The following is a 5864-nucleotide window of genomic DNA, read 5'->3' as shown; positions in this document are numbered from 1 at the left end:
AACAACCTGACTGTGAACAGCGCCCCCAGGAGTCAGACTGCAGCAGTGCTGTACTCTGCCGTTCAGACCCACACTGATGATGCGCTTTACTCCACTGTTGCTGCTCCACAGGAGTGAGAGGGAAACTGGGACTAATAACCGGGACTGCATTTCATTCTTTTGCGACACAGGCACATGTGAATTAATTTATACCATTGGGTGTCAAAAGGGTCCATCTAATGCAAAATGTATCTTTTATATTTTAAGCTTTTACACGTGTTATAATGCTACATCAGAAACGTAACAGTAAGGGAGATATGTTTCTGTCATCCTGCATATTTAGTCCTACATCCACTCAAATGGCCTGCCCACACTCTGATGTACGTCATATAGCAGTATTTTCCATTTTTATGCTTCAATGTGGAGACATTTTTATTTTTATTTATAAGTGTATAAGAAAAATATAAAATAAAAAAAGAACTACAAAGAGGGCAGCCACGTGTTTTTTAGGGGAATACAATAATCGTTATATTCATTATACTATTGAAGTAATTCATTATTATTTTTATTATCATCATCGACATCACAACTGTCCTTTTTATTCTGTGTTTTTAACCGAGAACCTTTTTGGCAACTACAAAGATGGCCACCGTCACTGGAGCCGCGGGTGTAAAAATAATCAAATACATCTAACACTGGAGTCCAAGTGTTTTGATGGGAACAATGAGTTTCGCCTTTTAGAGTGTCCATTGGTTGGTTGTTGCTGCTGATCCCATGGTGCTTAGCGATGTGACACTTTAATCCTGAACTATAGGCTAGGTTAGGCCGAAAGCAAAAAGCTGAAACCAGTGTTGTTTTAGCTTTAGCCACGTTTTAGTTAGACAAAAACTAAACAGATTTTCATCACGTTTTAGTCACTTTCATTATACAAAGTAATAATTAATTTCGGTAAGTATTGGAAATTGGGATAAATAATGATACCCTCTTGGTTCTATATAGCTTTTGACAAACAGATTGCACCACAATAGCCGCGGGCAGAAGCGTGTATGTGAACAGGACTTTTCCCCAAAGCGTCTCCTCCTTCTTCTTCCGAGATTTTAATTTTTTTACCACCAGCGCGCCATCTGCACATTTGTTCATCAACATGCTTTCTCCCTTCATACGCAACGGTATTGAAAACGGTCCCTTTGAAAAGACACATCAGTTCAGACGTCAGATGCTCTTCATGGAGGGTAGGGTAAAGCAATCACTTACGACACATGGCCTTTGTTGTTGACATGCACTGGCCTGTGGTTGTGTTGGTGGTTGTGGTCAAACGCTGCAAGAAATGCACTGGCTTCATAGGCTTCATATGAAAAGGCAGATCCAGGGGGTATGACCTCTCTTTCCTTACTTTTATCACCTAAAGGCCATTAGAGGCATCTGCCAAGGGCTCACTCATGACATGGTGGAGTACACCTCGCCACACACCCTAAAACACAGAAATGTCATTTACATAAATAGCTCAGAACCTATGTAATATACTATGCAATAAGCAAAGTTGACATCTATTACTTCGCCGTCGCCCCAGCCTGTTGAAAGAGCTCAAATTTCAAATTCATGTTTCATTTCTGCATGACACTTTCAACATGAAAATCATGTCACTTGCAGCATAAAGTCTCTTAGTGAGATGCTGTGCAGTATACCAGACGTCAAGGGAATGTAAAACGCCTATCTCTTTGAAGCTCTTGTTATAATAAAACACAAACATTACATTAGAAAGTGTCTCACTATCTCAAATACAAAAATGATTCTGATTTACAAACGAAAAATGGGACAGAGCACATAAACGACTGAATCCATTCATCCGCCAACTAAAATAGAAATACAGATACATGTCAGCTATTTGAGGATTTGCAAATACATGCAGTTTATTGCTAACCAAGGGCGACAACACTGTTTTTAGTCTGTAATCGCTTGATAAGGGCGGCCCTCTTCTTTTCTCCCTTACAGCTGGTACGCAGTAGAAATGCTGCATCCCATAGTAGAAGATGCCACCATTCTCTTGTTCATGTATTTGAAGAAGAGGGCGATCTTAGTGTAATTATTCCCAGACAGTGGTCCCCTCCTTGCATCCCATGTTTGAGCAATGGCTGGCTGTTCCACATCCGCAACTTGTGTCTGCTACGCCGATACAGAATATTACAGATGCACCTACATCATATTTTCTATTTTATGCTGTTCATGACTCTTACTAAAACACTACATAGACATTTGGTACTCACCCACTCCACTATAGCTGCGGTCCCGGTCACGAATGTCCATGACAGCTTCATGGGAAGTTCATCCAATCGATTCTGCATTGAACCCCCAGCGCTGTGTAATAAAAACATACAGAGTTTATTCACACCTTTACAAGGGAAAGACTGTAGGAATTGCATTATGACAAAACATACCGCAAAGATGTGTGTGTGTGTGTCATATGGGTCTGTGGCCCGGTCTCGCTCAAACTCTATCTTGTGCAAAAGAAAAACAACAGTATTGTAAGAAAAATAATTGTATCTGCTTGTTTAAAACTTATAGGAGAGAATCACATGACCACTGGGTGATGATTTTGCTGTGTCATGCTGATACAAGTGTTCTGTGACAGTAACCTTGCAACGCTGTCTAATATAGCCATTCACGATCTTGTTATTCATTTTCGACCTTGTTACTATCTTGTTTTCCGTGCAAACATCTCAATGAAGGCCAGTAAGAGCTAGAGGCTGAACTTAAGTATAAAGGGATGGACAGAGACTTCCAATCAAATACTTGTTCAAATGTAACTTGTACTTTGTGCAATTGATTTAATTAAAGACTTCTTCGAACTGACACCTTCTCCTGAGTTTCTTATGTCCCGAAGCGGAAGGAAGCCACAGTTTCTTAGCCAATAAAATGTGAAAAAAAAAATGCACATTAATACATTATTGACCCCTAACAAAGCAAAGATTGGAGATTATTATTATTTATTTATTTATTGGCAATTTACACACCATCTAAACCAAGACCAACTCAGGACTAACTCAGAACAGAACCAGGACTACACCAGGTCTGAACTAGGTCTAGACTATGAATAAACCAGGTCTAAAGTTGGACTAAACAATGAAAAAAAAAAAAAGGATATGGGTTGCGTGCGCTCGTCACAAATGAAGCTTAGGCGCAAATTCAACCTGGAAGACATACCAGCTGCATTCATTCATCTCATCACCGGCAGCTCGTCAATCATCCAATCACAGACCCAGCTCAAGCCGCACCTACAAGTCAGCCAATAGCCGCTGCGTTCGTCTATGCTCCAGCCACTCGTCGCTCAGGCTCCCCTTCTTAAGCCCCCTGGTCAATCACTCAGAGTTTCCCAGCCGTGCTACGACCCTCCTCCACCCCTTCTCCGCCTGGCCTCTCCTCAACCCATCGTCAGGCCACCCCGGTCTCTTCTACCACCACCAGTGTCCAGGCTCCGGGGAAGATACTGGCAAGCGTCCAATGCCAGCAGCTCTTGCCGTTCAAGAGAGCTTCCGCCGGGTTCTGAGCCCCAATAATGATTTCCATGTTCAATAAAACGTTCTAAATGCATGTCTTGTGAGTCTTTTCAGGTTGAAATAACAATTTATTAGAATCGTGGAACAGCAACTTTAGCCTGTCAAGTAAAAAAAAAAAAAATTCTGCCCACTACAGGCAAAATGTACCCCATTCCCAGGAACAATTTACTGATTTTCACGAAAAAGAAAAAAATATACAAAAAAGTTGAGTCGTAAGTCGGTCAAGGACGTGAGCACCTTTTAGCAATTTGTGATCATTTTTGAAGACATTAGGGCCGCCCCGAAAAGTCAGACTCGACACCAGGTGTAACAGGCCAGAGTATACCCCCATCTGGACTACACCCGGGGTTAAAGGGGCCTAGGCCATTTCATACTCCGGGCATAAAATGGCCTAGGCCATAATATACCCCGGGGTATAATATGGCCTAGGCTATTTCCTACCCCTATTTTCTAGTGAGTGAGTGAGTGGAGTGAGTGAATGCAGTGAGTGAGTGAAGGTAGTGAGTGAGTGGAGTGAGTGAGTGGAGTGAGGTAGTAAGTGAGTGAGTGAAGGTAGTGAGTGAGTGAAGGTAGTGAGTGAGTGGAGTGAGTGAGTGGAGTGAGGTAGTAAGTGAGTGAGTGAAGGTAGTGAGTGAGTGGAGTGAGTGAGTGGAGTGAGGTAGTAAGTGAGTGAGTGAAGGTAGTGAGTGAGTGAAGGTAGTGAGTGAGTGAATGTAGTGAGTGAGTGAGTGAGTGAGTGAGTGAGTGAGTGAGTGAAGGTAGTGAATGAGTGAGTGAGTGAGTGAGTGAAGGTAGTGAGTGAGTGAAGGTAGTGAGTGAGTGAGTGAGTGAGTGAGTGAGTGAGTGAGTGAAGGTAGTGAGTGAGTGAAGGTAGTGAATGAGTGAGTGAGTGAGTGAAGGTAGTGAGTGAGTGAAGGTAGTGAGTGAGTGAGTGAGTGAGTGAGTGAGTGAGTGAGTGAGTGAGTGAGTGAGTGAAGGTAGTGAGTGAGTGGAGTGAGGTAGTAAGTGAGTGAGTGAAGGTAGTGAGTGAGTGAAGGTAGTGAGTGAGTGGAGTGAGTGAGTGAGTGGAGTGAGGTAGTAAGTGAGTGAAGGTAGTGAGTGAGTGAAGGTAGTGAGTGAGTGAATGTAGTGAGTGAGTGAGTGAGTGAGTGAAGGTAGTGAATGAGTGAGTGAGTGAGTGGAGGTAGTGAGTGAGTGAAGGTAGTGAGTGAGTGAGTGAGTGAGTGAGTGAGTGAGTGAGTGAGTGAAGGTAGTGAGTGAAGGTAGTGAGTGAGTGAAGGTAGTGAGTGAGTGAGTGAGTGAGTGAGTGAGTGAAGGTAGTGAGTGAGTGAAGGTAGTGAGTGAGTGAAGGTAGTGAGTGAGTGAATGTAGTGAGTGAGTGAGTGAGTGATGAAGGTAGTGAGTGAGTGAGTGAGTGAGTGAGTGAGTGAGTGAGTGAGTGAGTGGAGTGAGGTAGTAAGTGAGTGAAGGTAGTGAGTGAGTGAAGGTAGTGAGTGAGTGGAGTGAGTGAGTGGAGTGAGGTAGTAAGTGAGTGAGTGAAGGTAGTGAGTGAGTGGAGTGAGTGAGTGGAGTGAGGTAGTAAGTGAGTGAAGGTAGTGAGTGAGTGAAGGTAGTGAGTGAGTGAATGTAGTGAGTGAGTGAGTGAGTGAGTGAGTGAGTGAGTGAGTGAGTGAGTGAGTGAGTGAGTGAAGGTAGTGAGTGAGTGGAGTGAGGTAGTAAGTGAGTGAAGGTAGTGAGTGAGTGAAGGTAGTGAGTGAGTGGAGTGAGGTAGTAAGTGAGTGAGTGAAGGTAGTGAGTGAGTGGAGTGAGTGAGTGGAGTGAGGTAGTAAGTGAGTGAAGGTAGTGAGTGAGTGAATGTAGTGAGTGAGTGGGTGAGTGAAGGGAGTGAGTGAGTTAAATAAAGGTCCTGGTTAAATAAAGGTCAATAAATAAAATAAAATAAAAATGGAGCTGCTCCCACATGAACAAAGCTCAGAGCTGCTCCTTTGGCAGAGAATTTACATGATATGAGGCTCTTTCAAACTGTCAATAGAAGTTTGGATGATTTTAGTCTCTCCTTTTCATTTTTATTTAGTCTTATTTTAGTCGACTAAAATATCTGGACATTTTAGTCATAGTTTTAGTCTCATGAAAAACTTTTAATTTAGTTTTAGTCCAATTTTAATCGTCAAAAATATCACTATGACTAAAATTAAGACTAAATATTTTAGTTGACGAAATTAAAACTGTAATTATCTTGTGTGTCGAAATGGCGAGACGTTGTCCAAAAGATAAAAGTGTCACCACTCCGACAAAGGGGGGAAAAAAATGTCGGAGTAGCGGTGTGTCGGA

The sequence above is a fragment of the Gobius niger genome (genome assembly GCF_951799975.1).
Source record: "Gobius niger genome assembly, chromosome: 6".
Taxonomy (NCBI): Eukaryota; Metazoa; Chordata; class Actinopteri; order Gobiiformes; family Gobiidae; genus Gobius; species Gobius niger.
Note: the sequence above shows the minus strand (reverse complement) of the source record.